The sequence below is a fragment of the Quercus lobata genome, chromosome 10 (genome assembly GCF_001633185.2).
Source record: "Quercus lobata isolate SW786 chromosome 10, ValleyOak3.0 Primary Assembly, whole genome shotgun sequence".
In the NCBI taxonomy this organism is placed as follows: domain Eukaryota; kingdom Viridiplantae; phylum Streptophyta; class Magnoliopsida; order Fagales; family Fagaceae; genus Quercus; species Quercus lobata.
Window position 1 is genome coordinate 20,032,999 of NC_044913.1, and position 15,659 is coordinate 20,048,657.

Sequence of the window (15,659 nt, forward strand, 5' to 3'; positions counted from 1 at the left end):
AAATCTTTCAGCATTTCTACCATTCGAGCCACAGGGTCTAGCTCTTGCCTTGCGTGCCTCTGTCCTGAGATGACCTCCTACTGCACCAGAGGTACTTCATTAATTTGCTTGGAAGCTACTTCATTTTCTCCTACAGGTTTAGATGCCGCAGGTGGCACATTGGTACCTTTACTGTTCCTTGGTCTTGGAGCCATGCTCTGCAAAGGGATTGCTTCTTTCCTCTCTTTTATTCAGTCCAACGGAGTCGCCAAAATGTGTGGGTCTTTTTTTGAACAGTACCTAGGCCTAAGTAGAAGCAAGGATCCTGGGCCTTTTACTTATTGTTTAAAGGGATTGGGCTTGGTTCACCACAGCTAAATGAGCTAATTTCGAACCAGATAGTGCACAAAGCACGAATCCTACAACACATACATGTTAACAAACAAGAAATATATGTATTGAACAACAAGAAACAACAAAGGAAAGAAGTGATAAAGAAAGGGACGAAAATAAAGCGTTAAGGATCTTTAAAACAATGTGAAATATTCCATTACTTTCTTAATGGTGTAATACACTACGCTTACTAGGACGTGTTACGAGGTCCAAATAAGTTCAAAAATCACAGACTTAGATGGCTCTTCAGGCATCTAAGACTTGTAAAGTTTGAATCCCTTTGAATCTGAGTGTGTTCTTTAGTGGTTGTTTGAGGATACCGGGTGGTATTTCCCTTTCTTTTCTCTATTTTTTTTTTTGAATTTTGACAGAGTTTTTCTCAATGATTCTACTCTAATTCGCTATTGCTAAATGCCCTTCACTTTTGGCTGCTTCCCCTTTTATAGTATCATCCTAGGGTTCCCGGGGTACCACTAGTTCCCTCCATTTGCTTCCCTGGGTACCAGAATCAATGTTGTGCTAGCAATATTGGTGGCTGGTCCCTTTCTCATTCCTCATTATTTTCTTCTTTTGGGGTTTCTTCCCCAAAAGCCTTTTGTTGATTTTCCGTCCTGGGTTGTCCTTAAAGAGTTGACCTTTGGTCCTTCCTCTTTTAAGGCTTTCTAAATCTCTCCTTTTCAGACTCAACTTTTGGCTTCCTTTCCCTTTGTCATTTTTCTGAAGTGAGCTGATTCCTTCTGTGAAAGTCCTTTTTTGGACAGTGTCCAAGCCCAAGTTGAAGTAAGGACCCTAGGCCTTTGAGTTGTTGTTTAAAGGGACTGGGCTTGGTTCACTGCAGCTAAATGAGCTATTTACAAACCAAGTGGTGCACAGAGCAAGAATCCTACAATACATACATACTAGCAAACAAGAATATATATATATATATATATATATATATATATATATAAATATATGTATTGAACAGTAAGAAATAGTAAAGGAACAATGTAATAAAAAGAGAGACAAATATATTGTAAAGGATCCTTAAAACACTATGAAATATTTCATTACTTTTCTTAATTGTAAATCACAATGTGCTCATTAAGACGTGTTGCAAGGTCCAAATAAGCTCAAAAATTACAGACTTAGATGGCTATCTTAACCCCTAAGACTTGCAAAGTTTGAATCCTTTTGAATCCAAGTATGTTCTATAGTGGCTGTTTTGGGATACCGGACGATATTTCTCTTTCTTTTACTATTTTCTTTGAGTTTTTGACAGATTTTTCTTAACGATTTTGTTATGATTCACTATTGTTGAATGCCCCTTCAATGTTGGTTGCTTCTCCCTTTTATAACATTATTCTAGGGTTTCGGCGTACCACTGATTCCCCTCCTTTGCTCCCCTGGGTACCAGCCCACGTTGTGCCAGCCACTCTAATGACTGGTCATTTCCTTGTTTCTCATAGTTTTCTTTTTTTGGTTCTGTTTCCCTAAAATTTTCTTGCTGACTTTCCATTTTGGGCTGTCCTTAGAGGGCTGACCTCCAATCTCTCTTCCCTTAAGGCTTCTAAACCTTACCTTTTCAGACTTAGCTTTTTGGCTGTCCTTCTTTTTGTCATTTTTCCCAAGTGTATCGAATCCATTCCTGCCAGGTTGAAGGTTTTCCCGGCTATTTCTCTTTATAGTTCTTCTTTCTGGGTTGCCCAAGGTACCAACCCCTTGTTCCTGTGATTAAGAAGGATGTATCTGTCTTTAGTTCCTTGTGTTTCTTGGTGCTCTTTTTGAACTGTCTCAATCTCATCCTAGTTGTGCTTTACGTCCCGGGGATCCCGAGCCCCTGGCAGCCTCTAGGTATCTCGGTCCAGTTCTTTCCACTGGACTTCCTTTGATTTTCTAATCTTGACAGGCTGGGTTTTTCTCCTTTCTTCCCTTCATTTCATGGGCCCTAAGGCCTGTCCTTTTGTGGGTTTTGGGCTTTAAATATTTTTTAATGGACTTGGGCCATCCTTTTCTCTTGTGGTGAGCTCAACCCTTTTATATGGGGTTCACCCACTGTGCTCTTTTGGGCCTTGGTGTTATAACTTTTTAGACCTCAACATTTAGTCCCTCGAGCTCGTAGGTACCTGCAGCGCACGTGTGAGTAAATTAGAGCTTTAATTTTTGTAGGACTTCCTTCTTCACTATTTTTATTAACTTTAGGGTTCCCCTTTTCCTCCCTTTAAGATCCTTACTTTCCCCCTACTTTTGGTTATCCTGGTCTTTTTGCGTGATGTACTTCCTTTTTTCTTTTTTCTTTTTTTTTGGGTGTAACCCCACATTTGCACGAGACGTGGCAGTTGAATGTTGGAATAAAAAACTTCCTCTGCCCACTTTCCACATTCCTCATAACTCCCTTTAATAACTGCCAATTAACTCTCCTCTTTAAAATTAAATTTTGGCAACTGGCACTCCTTTCCATACATCGTCTTCCCTAACTGCTCTTTGCGCCATTATTATAGCTAATTCATATTTTCCTTTCACTTTCCAGAGTCCTCTATTCCCAAGCTTATCTCCTTCTTTCCAATTTAGTCTACTTCTCTGTTTTCTTCTTCTGATCTTTGCTCCTTTGACTTTCCTCTTTCCTAGTACATTTGTTGTTCTATGGCTTCTTTTTCCTCACGAAAAAGGAGGGAGCTACTTCCAGTCCTTTCGAGGGTGAGAGTTCTTTTGGGTCTGCTCAAGGTGAATCACAAGGGGTTACAGAGCGCCCAGCTTTCCCTTTACGGGACCCCTAGTACACCTCTAGCTTGTTTTTTCCTCTGGTGTCTCACGGTGAGGCCCCTCCTTCCCCTTATACCTGGGGGTTCTCTAGTCAGTTTGGTTTTGCCAGTTCCGCCCAGGTTCCAGATCCAAGAGAGGTTTTAGATCTCCAAATTAGGCTAGGATCTCGAGAGGCGGTCCTATTTTCTTTGACTTCATTCTTAGGAAGATTACCGGCTGGCCCATTTGAGTGGATAGGGAACTTTCTGATGGGGAATTTGTTGGTTGTTTGGAGCGTGTCGGAATCCTGAAAGCAGTGACGATTTCCAGGAACCTTGAAGGTTTTAGAGATGTTAAGGGCCTCAGACACTTGGTACGCCATTGGTGCCCTTCCCTTCATACCTTCTTCTTTTCTGTTGGTGAGCTTATGATCACCTTGGAGGACGTGGTTAATAACTTCCTCCTCCCGGTGTTTGGAGATAAGAATCCTTTTGACATTAGTCTTTCCGACGAGGATCTCGAAGTGGAAGACAAATTATTCAATCATTTTGGCGGGTGTACTGCCTCTCCTGGTGGGAAATCGGCCAGAATGGGCAAGTGGGTTATGAATCTTTCGCGAGAAAAGGACAAGGCAGTCAGGCGAGCTGGGTTCCTGGCGCTCTGGCTTAGTAAGTTTCTGTTCAGTAAGTTCCCCAGGTACGGGGTTAAATCTGTTTTCTTCCCATTGGCAATTAAATTGGCCCAGGGTTTTCAGTATCCCCTAGCCCCTAAGTTTTTGGGCCATGTTTACTCTCAATTGGATCTGCTTCATGGAGATGAAGTTGAAAGCGATTCTTGTTATGCTATCACCTCGTCCTTCCATTATGCCATTCTCCAGGTATTCATGTGGGACCGCTCTTCTGTTACTTTAGCAAAATGTAGAAATTTGAAATTTGTAAAAGATAAATTCTAGGGATCTCCTAATGTAATCAAGGGTTTGTATGGTAGTTCTACTGACAGCCACCCCATCATTTTTCGTTGGGCTAGTTTGAAAGCTGGCGGCCTCAATTTGGTTAAGTTATTTGATCAGGCAGGGTACTTAAGTTGGCGTTCTCCTCGGGAGTTCAGCCTCGGGTTTGCCTGTGATTCTATATTGGCTTCTTTTCTCAACTCTCTAGGAAATACCTTTGACTTGCGTCCTAGTGATGAAGGCAGTTTAGCCTACTTGGCTTGTGTTAGTCCTTTATGGTTTCTAGTGCCCTCCTCAAGTGGCCCCAGGTACACCCATTACTCCGCACATCGGGTACTTCGGTAGTTTGGCTTTGATTAGGACATCCCACCGGTGTTTAAAGATATAGTACCTTCTATCCCTTCTCTGGACCCGTTCTTGAGACTTCAGGCCTTCTCTTATTGGTCACGGAGGAGTTCTCAATTTGTTATGCCCAACTCCTAGAGGGGAGTCTTTGCTTCTAGTGGTTTTGCTGGCTACTGGAGAAGGGTTTAGAAATCCTTCTCTAATTATGTTGGTTCTGGCAAGATTGGCAGAGTTCCCAATCCTAACATTCTCTCTGCCCCTACCTCCAACATGCGCCTATCCCTCCCTACTGCTGGCATTATATCTGCTGTCATAAGCAGCAAGACAAGATTCACAGAGTGGCTTGCTTCTAGGGGTGGTTGGGTGTGTTATACGCAAGATTTTCCAGAGACTTGGTCAAGGTGTGACCTTATTGTTGGTACTTCTTCTAGTGTGCCAATTAAAAGAGGGGCAGTAGAGGCAATTGGTGCTACCATTCCCATAGGCAAAGGTAAAGAAAAGAAGATTAAGCAGGAAAAGGTTAAAAGAGCTAAGCTTGAAGAGAGTGCTGAGGGTATTGAGGCTGGCCCTGAGACTAAGAAGAGGAAGACTACAAGATCTCAGAAGTAGTTGGTAATTTATGAGGAACCCAAGAGAGTGAGCTCCCCTACAGTTGGAAAGGAAGTTGGGCATCCTTTAATTCCAAGGACTCGAGTGAAGTCTAAGGTAGAGTCTTCTCTTTCTCAGGTTCCTGTGATTTCCTCAGCCTAGGGTTCTTTGGGGTCCTTTGATTTTGTACCCCAATCTCCCTTAAGACCCTTTGGGCGTACCCGTAGTAGACAAAAAACCATTGGAGACTCTGTAGAGAGAGAGAGAGAGAGAAGGATAAGGCCTTTTTCCTTCTTCTCTCTTTTATTTTTGTATTAGCTTATTATCAATGTCTTTCCCTTTCTTCTTTTAACTGATGAATGATTATTTTCTTCCTTACAGTCCAAATGCAAGTCAAACCCCAAGAGAGGCCGGAGTCAGTTGTCCGGTGATGATGTGGTATGACCTTCTTTTGTTTGCTTCCACCCTTCTCTGGTGCTATGTACTTATGCATTTTGTGATGTTCTGTTACTTGTTTTTCTTTTCTTTTTGCAGATGGAGGTACCTCCCCCCCACAACTGGTGGGACTCTAGTGGAAAAAGTGATTGCAGCTCCCTCTGCTGTTACCTCAGGTGTGGAGGAGGAGCCCCCTAGTGGTGGTATGACTAAGGAGGTTGGGCAGCCAATGCAGAGTGTTCAACCTATTCTGCCTTCTGCTCCCTTGGCTGCTTAGGACACTGAAGCTTCCCAGCCTCCTGTTTTCCAAGATCCCTAGCCCGTACAGACTTTCAGTCCTACCAAAACTGTGTCATTTGAACTTGTGTTAAGCAAAGAACCCTTGGGGGGCACGTCTCCATCCATACAAACAAGTGAGCCTCATTCACCCTTTATAAATATGCTTAACCTTTTCTCTCTTTTTTTCTTTTTTCTTTTTATTTTATTTTATTTTATTTTATTTATTTATTTTTTTAAAGACTTCCAATTTTCTCTTCCCCTTTTAGGTCAAACTAGTGTTCAATTTGCCCTTGAGGCCGCCTTTTCCTTGGAATCAGAGGGTTCTGAAGGTGCGTGTTGTTCACCTTTTTTGTGCTTCCTCTCCTTCCCCCCTTTTTTATACTTCTCCCTTGCCTTTTCCTTCTATGGTGAAGCCCCCAGTGTCCTTACCTTCTTTTAGCCATTTTGTCAAGGTTTCCTCTCCCTTTCTTCAACATGTTGTGTGTTCTTTCACAGAGTCTTCCAAGAAATCAGAGGAGCAAGAGGAGGAAGCTTTGCCACAAGAAGCCAATACTCGTTTTTTCTTTACTTTTCTCACCTTACATTTCTTCCTTGGTTCTTTCCCCATTTTTGAATTTTGTCTACTTTTGTAGGTGTTGGCACAGGTGTTAAGGGTTCTGAGTTTGTAGTTCCTGAGGTAGTTGTGGAATCTGCTTCTTACGTCCAGGTTGCTAAATCTTAGGCAGGGACCCCCCAAACCATCCAGAGGGTTGAAAGCTCCCTAATCCCTTCGAGTGGAGATACAACAATGGGGGAGGCTCCAGAGGTGACTGTTTCAGATCCTGGCCTAGGGCTTCCTTCTTTCCTGGCCCGTTTTGATCTTTTGGAGTTCAATAGCCTCCTTGCAAGCCATTTTTATCGCTTTAGGCCTCCTTATGGTAACTTCTTGTGCTTCTTTGTGCTTGTGGAGGGTCTACTATTGCTAGAAGTTTTGTTCAAGATCCATGGAGACTTTACTAGTGGGTTTAGGGAGGTGTATTTCTAGGCAATATTCTGATGGAGCTGCTATGTGCTGTGTTGATCTCTTTAAGGGATTCCTCTCTTGACTCCTTATCTAAAGAAAAACTTTTGGAATGGAGGGGCGTGGTGCAGGTTCTTATAGAGGCAAAGTTTAATCTGTCCTTCTTGTTGGAGCATTTGCGTTTGCTGGCCCATGTGTTATTTTAGAGGCAAGCTTCTAGGAATTTGGATGTTGAAATCCCTGTTGCTAAGGAGGCTTTAGCTCGTGCTCACAAAGTTTTGCAGGACTTGAAGGTTAAAAGGCAGGGAGTTATCTCTTCCCCAACTGTTCCTGCTATTTCTCCAAACAACTCCTTGCTGGCCGGCCTTATTCCTTAGCTTTTTTATTTTTGAGCTAGTTCAGATATATATTTTTCAGACAATTTGGATTGTATAAGTTCTATCTCTTTCTGTTGAACAATATTTCCCATTTTCTGTGACATATATCTGTATATATATTTTTTTAAAGACTACTTCTATTGTGGATCTGTTCTTTTTTTTTTTTTTTTTTGCACCGAGTCTTGGGCCATGATCCCTACAAGTTTTGATGTAGGTCCTGGATCAGGTACCCTGGTGGTTGTTTTGCTACGTAGGTACTGAACTGGGTACATTGGACGTTTTTTTTTTTTTTTTTTTAAGTCCCAAATCATGAACCAGGTAGATCCCTTTTGTCAAGTACTGGGCTAGGTATCCCGGGCACTTGCTCTTGCCTATGGTCCTAGGTCGTGTACTTTGAACTAATTGTGGTGTGAGTCCTGGGTTATGTGTCAAGGTTTTTCTCTTGCATTGGCCTAGGTACCCTCCTAAATCTGCCCATATTTGAGCTTTGTAATATTTAATTTAGCTTGTAGCTTAAAGGAAAATAAATTTCATTGAATCAAAGCAAAGTTGCCATCTAAGAAACACAAAAAGGGTTGTCATAGATAGTATGGATCACAGAATGTCCTTTTACCATGGGTTTCTAAACAAAAGTTACTTTGAACAAAATTCATAACAAAAAGTAAAGAACGATAAAACACTTAGCAAGTTGGAGAGTTGGCAAAAAGGTCTTGGTGTATTGAGGTCTCTCCTTTTTCATGCGTAGTACTGTTTCAGTCACTTCCCATTTATGGGGTTTGTCAGGACTGTCCCATCTTCCTTTGTGAGGTAGTAATACCCACTATCATGGGTTTCTCTGATGATGTAGGGTCCTTCTCATTTTGGGGCAAATTTGGAGGGTCCTAGGAGGTTTCTCCTTACATGCTTTGCTGTTCTCAACACTAGTTGCCCCTCAGCGAAGGCCCTTAGGTGTACAGTTTATGCTTATGCTTTAACCATCCTCTGCTGGTACCTCTGGCTTCTCCTTCTGGCTACTTCTCTTTCTTCCTCTAACCACTCCAGATCTGCCAACCTCCTTTCATTATTTGTGTCCTTGGTGTCCTCTTGGTTTTCTTCAAGCACTACTCTTGACCTAGGGACAACTAACTCCACAGGGCTGATGGCTTCTGTCCCATAAACTAGGGAGAATGGTAAGAATCCTGTGGCTGTCTTTACAGAGCTCCTGCATGCCCAGAGTACATTTGCCAAGTGGTCAATCCATTTTCCCCCATATTCGTGTTTCATTTTTTTAAGGATCTTCAGCATCACCTTGTTAGTGGCTTCAACCTGACAATTTCCTTGTAGGTAGTATAGTGTAGAACTTCCATGCTTGATGTAATACACTTCAGTTAGGTTCTTCATGTCTTTGTTTATGAATGGGATCCCATTGTCACTGATCAGCCTCATGGGGATCCCAAACCTTGTTATGATGTGCCTTCGAATGAAGTTTGCCACAGTTGCTCTAGTGACCTTTTTCAAAAGGATAGCTTCTACCTATTTTGTAAAGTACTCTGTGGCTGTCAGGATTCATATGTAACCATTGGAAGGAGGTTTTATGGGCCCTATAAGATCAATCCCCTAAGTGTGGAAAGGCCACAGTGTCATCATATCTTGCAACACATTTGGATGAGTATGGATTGCATTTTCGAGTACTTGGCATGCATGACACATTTTAACCAACTTCTCGGAGTCCTTTTTCATTGTTGGCCAAAAGTACCCCAATAGTAACAATTGCTTGTAGAGTCTTCTTTTCCTTGGGTGACTTCCACAATCACTGGAATGGACTTTCCTAACTACTTCTCTGGCTTCCCTTAGCCCCAGGCATCTTAGGGGATCCCTGCTGTATCCCCTTCTGAATAGGATCCCGTTCTATAAGAAATATCTGACTACCGGTTTCTTGAGCTGGTGGGCCAATGTCCTGTCAGTTGGTAGGATCCCTTGAGCCAAGTATTCCATGAATGGAGTCCTCCAATCTTTCGCAATAAACACAGCATAGCTTTCTTCCTTATCCACTGAAAGTTGACATCTTTGACATCTCTCCTGTACAGTTGCAGCCTCCTTGTTCATATTTAGCCAGTAGTACCCCATGCGCATCATCCTTCTAGATAGATTGATTTTTTCTACAACCCCATAGACCTGGCTGTGTAGTTCTTCCAATCTCAGCTTTCCTTCTTTTTCATTGATACATCTAGATAGGATCCCTTCGGGTAGTCTCCTGTATAGCTCCCCTTCTATCAGAGTGTAATCCTTTAGCTCCTTGATACTTCCTCTATGTCCTGCCTCTTTTATTTTTTCTTTAATCTCGTTCCTCCAATCCTGCTGCTTTGGTTCTTCGGGGAACATCTTTTTGAGGATCCCTATGATGGAATGTTTCTGCTTACTCTTATCAAAGTGTCTCTTCCTTTAAATGGTACTTGGGATCCCAGGGTTGCTAGTGCATCAGCGAACTTGTTCTCACTCCTTTGGATGTACTCCAAGCTAAAAGTCTGGAATTCCTGCTCCAGCCTTTGCGCCTAAGTTTTGTAGGCTACTAAACTCTGCTCCCTTAGTACAAAGTCACCTTTCACCTGGGAGACCACAAGATTGGAGTCTCCTAAAACTCTTTTATGTTTTACTCCTATGCTAAGTACTATGGTCAACCTAGTCAGGTATGTCTCGTACTCAACTGCATTATTCAAATAGGAAAACCCGTGCTTGAAGGATAAAGGCATGGTGTCCCCATCTTCGCAACTTAGTACAACTTCCAATCCTTTTGAAGTTGTTGTTATTGACCCATCAAATCTCATTGTCCACTTCTTTCCTGGGAGCTCTGCCACTGCCACCTCCCCAGGGATCTCTTCGCTCAGTGAGCCTTCTTCCTTCCCAAGGAACTGGGCTAGCAGATTTGCTATGGCTTGATTTTTGACAGCCTTGGGGGTCTTAAGGCCTATGTCTTATTGAGAAAGCAGGACCAGCCACTGTGCTATCCTTCCCGTTAAGAGAGGTTGATGTAGGAGTGCTTTTATGGGGTGTGACTTGGTCACCAAAAGGATCTGGTGGGCTGAGAAATACCGTTTCAGCCTTTGAGATGCATAGATGACCACTAGACATGCCCTTTTTATCCTGGGATACCTGGTCTCAGTATCCTTAAGTGTCCTATTCATGTAGTAAATGGGCTACTCATTTCCATCATCGTCTTCCTGTGCTAGAAGGGCTCCTATAGCCTGGGAGTTTGATGCTAAATATAGCAATAGGGGTGGCCCGCATACTGGTGCTTGGAGGGTGGGAAGATGATTCATGATCTGCTGGATCCTCTGAAAGGCAACCTGCTGCTTAGTTCCCCAAGTAAACTCAGCCCACTTTTTCAACAGTTTGGATAAACCACTTGTGACTGAAGCCAATCCTAGCACAAACCTCCTAATGTAGGAGACCTTCCACAGGAAGTTTTTGAGCTCTCTTACAGTTGTAGGCCTTTTCATTGTTGCAATGGCTATGGCTTTCGCTAGATCCACACTTATGCCTCTGTGATGTACTAGGAACCCAAGAAACTTTCCAGCAGATACCCCAAAGGCACACTTCATGGGGTTCATTCGTAGTTTGTACTTCCTACACCTTTCAAAAACTTGTTCAAGTATCTGAAAGTGCCTTGCCCTGCTTTTGATTTTACCACAATATCATCCACATAGTCTTCCCTTTCCTTATGCATCATGTCATGAAAGATAGCTATCATGGTTCGCTGGTACGTGGCCCCTGCATTTTTGAGGCCAAAGGGCATCACAATGTAATAAAAATTCCTAATTGGAGTCTTGATGCTGTCTTCTTTGCATCTTTGACAGCAATGCGGATTTGGTTGTACCCACTATACCCATCCATAAATGAAAACATAGAACTTCCTGCAGTTGAATCCACAAGGAGGTCAACATTAGGCAAAGGGAACTCATCTTTTGGACACGCCTTGTTCAGATTGCAAAAGTCCACACAGTACCGGATTTGACCATTCTTTTTCTTCACGGGTACTATGTTGGAAAGCCATTTGGGGTGCTAGATGGGCTTGATAAAACTAGCTTCTAGTAGCTTCTTGACTTCTTGGTTTATTTGAGCTTCTACATCAGTGTGAAAGACCCTGGCTGGCTAGACTACTGACTTGACTCCAGGGTTTATGTTAAGAGAATGGACCACCAGTTCTGAATCTAGACCAGGTATCTTATCATAGGTCCACGCGAAAACATCCACATATTTCTTGAGTAAGGCCACTAATTGCTTATTCTCTTATGTTGTCAACTAACTACTAATGAAAACAAGCTTCTGGGATCCTAGTTCAGCTCCCAAGTTTATCTCTCTTAATTCTTCCTTAGGCTAAATTTGCGCCTCCTTCACTGGGTCCTCTAGGATTTCTTCTTGAGCCACCATATAATCCGATGGTCCAGGACCCTCCTGCATGATGCATTCAGGCCCCACACACCTTTATAAATGATAAATTAACCTTACTCAAGATTCTCGTACTACTACACATTCTAGGGATCCTGAGGAGCTAGGCTCCCTCTTTTGTCTTTTTCATTCTAAGAGGTTTCTCAAGTCACGAGTACCCTCTTCTTCTTCTTTTTTTAGGATAGGTGCTTCTGGGGTCCCCAGCGTGGGGCTCTCATCATTTGGCTCCAACTTACTGCAAAACATTGTTTCCACAAAGTTCACTTCTAATTGGCTGAAAGGGTTATGGTTGGCAAGGATCCTTATTGGCCTCCCATTTAATCTCCCTTTAACACATTGATGGTATGTGGAAGGAATAAGGTGGTGCTTATGGAGTCATGGGCGTCCCAACAGCACATGGTAAGAAACTTCTGAGTTGATCACGTGAAATTTGGTGAGGGCTACTATTGGGCCCACCTTTAAGGCTAGCTGCACATATCCCTCAGTTGATTCTGTTGATCCTCCAAACCCTGTTATCTCCATGGGAGCCCCCAAGATCATTTTTCCAATCAGACCCAAGACTTCCAGGGTACTCAGGGCTATGAGGTTAAGTGATGCCCCTGTATCTACTAATGCTCTTTTGACTTGAACACCGTTTATGGTGGCCATCATATAGGGGGGCCTACGATGGTTCGGATGCTCAACCTCCATGTCCTCATCAGTGAAGGTTATTGCATTAGTTGTCTCCAAGTAAGCTTGACTAGCATGAGATTCTGCTGTTAAACATTCCATTCCCAAATCTGCAGCTATACTTATAAGGGACTCCGTGGTCACCCTTCTTGCTACTGGCACCCTCTTTGTTCTCATAGTCTGCGTTATCCTTCTAGTTCTTTGCAGCAGGTCAACAAACTGGGTTATGCATAAATTTTCGAGGTTGAGCTCATAATCAAAGAGCATGTTGGATATGTAGGTCTCCACGAGCTCTTTTTCTTCATGGTCTCCATAATAGTCCAGAGAAACGTCCTCAGGCCTTTTGATGAACTAGACAAGATCCTCTCTAGGCCTTTGCCTCACCATTTGAAGGCTTTGGAAGGTGATCTTGTCCTCACCTGGGTAATACTTCGCACATAACCTCTCCATCATTTCGTCCCAAGTCTTAATGGACCCGGACCTTAGCGTGGTGTACCATGTATATGCTCTGTCCACTAGGGACTTAGCAAACTCCCTTAGACACAGCTCTCTGTCCCCTGCGTAAGGGCCCATAGTGTGAATAAACCTACTCACGTGTTCCACAGCACTTCCATTCCTTCCATTAAAAGGATGGAACTTCGGGGGTTCATATTCTTTGGGATATGGCTTGCTAAGGAGTTCAGGTGGGAATTGGGGATCCCGAGAAAATTGCTTGGGAATCCCTGAGAATTTTTCCCTTTCCTGCTCCAAAAGGGCATTGACATCTACCAGCGTTAGATACTGGGGGTTGGCTCCCCCTCTTACTGTTGACCCTCCCTCTGATTGGGCTCTGTCCTAGTTGACCACAGGGGGGACATTATCCCTGACTTCTTGTGTCCTGTCTTCTTTGAGGAGGTGAATCTCTTGTTGCAAATCTTTCAGCATTTCTGTCATTCAAGCCACGAGGTCTGGCTCCTGTCCTGCGCGCCTTTGTCTTGATACGACCTCCTGTTCTACCAGAGGCACCTCATTCCTCTGTCTGGAGGCCACTTCATTTTCTCCAACGAGCTCAGAGGCCGTAGGTGGCGCATTGGTGCCTTTGTTGTTCCTTGGTCTTGGAGTCATGCTCTGCGAAGAGATTGCTTCTTCCCTCTCCTTTACCGAGTCCCCAGTGGAGTCACCAAAATGTGAGAGTTTTTTTTTGGACAGTGTCTGGGCCTAAGTTGAAGCAAGGACCCTGGGCTTTTAAGTTTTTTAAAGGGACTAGACTTGGTTTACCACAGCTAAATGGGTTGTTTACAAACCAAGTGGTGCACAGAGCAAGAATCCTACAATATGTACATACTAGCAAGCAAGAATACATATATATATATATATATGTATTGAACAGCAAGAAACAGTAAAAGAAAAATGTAATAAAGAGAGAGACAAATATATTGTTAAGGATCCTTAAAACACTATGAAATATTTCATTACTTTTCTTAGTTGTAAATTACAATGTGCTCACTAAGACGTGTTAAAAGGTCTAAATAAGCTTAAAAATTACAGACTTAAATGGCTATCTAAGCCTCTAAGACTTGCAAAGTTTGAATCCCTTTGAATCCAAGTATGTTCTATAGTGGCTGTTTTGGGATACCGGGCGAAATTTCTCTTTCTTTTACTACTTTCTTTGAGTTTTTGACAAATTTTTCTTAATGATTCTATTATGATTCACTATTACTAAATGCCCCTTCAATGTTGGCTGCTTCTCCTTTTTATAGCGTCATTCTAAGGTTTCGGGGTACCACTGATTCCCCTCCTTTGCTCCCCTCGGTACCAGAGCTCATGTTGTGCCAGCCACTCTGATGACTGGTCCTTTCCTTGTTTCTCATAGTTTTTTTTTCTTTTGGTGCTGTTTCCTTAAAAGTTTTTTGCTGACTTTCCATTCTGGGGCTCCTTAGAGGGCTGACCTCTAATCTCTCTTCTATTAAGGCTTCTAAACCTTACCTTTTCAGACTCAGCTTTTTGGTTGTCCTTCTTTTTGTCATTTTTCCCAGGTGAGCCAAATCCATTCCTACCAAGTTGAAAGTTTTCCTAGCTACTTCTCTTTATAGTTCTTCTTTCTAGGTTGCCCAAGGTATTAGCCCCTTGTTTATGAATTATTACTTTCCAAGCCTTCTGGTTCCTTTCTACATCATTGGGTAATTGAGAAGGACGTATTTGTCCTTCGTTCCTTGTATTTCTTGGTGCTCTTTTTGAATTGTCTCAATCTCATCCTAGCTGTGCTGCACGTCCCGAGGATCTCGAGCCCCTGACTGCCTTTGGGTATCCCGGCCCAGTTCTTCTCACTGGACTTTCTTTGATTTTCTGATCTTGACAGGCTGGGCTTTTCTCCTTTCTTCTCTTCGTTTCATCGGCCCTAAGGCCTATCCTTTCGTGGGTTCTAGGCTTTAAATATTTTTTAATGGACTTGGGGGCCATCCTTTTCTCTTGTGGTGAGCTCAACCCTTTTATATGGGGTTCACCCATTGTGCTATTTTGGGCCTTGGTGTTATAAATTTTTAGACCTCAACACCTTCCTACCAGGTTGAAAGTTTCCCAGCCACTTTTTATGGTTCTTCTTTCTGGGTTCCTCGACGTACCAGCCCCTTGTTCATGAATTATTGGTTCTTAAGCCTTCTGATTCTTTTCTACATCATTGGGTGGCTGATAGGGACATATCTGTTCTCGTTCCTTGTGTTTCTTGGCAACCCCCCCTAAACTGTCTTAATCCAAACCTGGCCTTGCTGCACGTCCCGAGGATCCCAGGCATCTCGGAATTCCTAGGTATCCTGGCCCAATTATTTTCTCGGGCTCCCCAGCAATTTTCCTAACCTTTGATAACTGGGTTAGGCTTTTTTCTCTCCCTTATTTCATAAGGGCTGAAACTTGCCCATTCATGGACTCGGGTCTCTCCTTATAGACCTTTAACGAGTTTGGGCCTCTCCATTTTTCCTTTATTGGGAGCCCAAACGCTTTATGATTTCAATCCTTTGTGTTGTTTTTTTGGGTCTTGGTACAACATTGTGATTTTTTTGGACCTCAACACTCCCATTAATAATTGCTGATGACTTTTCCTCATAAAATTAAATATTGGCAACTGGCGCTTCTTTCCATACATCGTCTTCTCTAACTACTCTTTGCGCCATTATTGTAGTCATTTCAAACTTTTTTTCACTTTCTAGAGATTTTTATTTCCCAACTTATCTTCTTCCTTCTAGTTTTTCTGTTTCTCTCTTCCTTCTTCTTTGTCCTTCATTTCTTTAACTTCCCCATTTCCTAGTGCATTTTCCATTCCATGGCTTCTTCTTTCTCACGAAAAAGGAGGGAGTGTACCCCTAGTCCTTCTGAGGGTGAAAGCTCCTCTGGGTCTATGCAGGGCGAGATGTAGGAGGTTGCGAAGCGCCCATATTTCCCTTTACGGGATCCCTGGTATAACCCCAGCCTGTTTTTTTCCTCAGGTGTCTCATGGTAAGGCCCCTCCTTACCCTCACACTTGGGT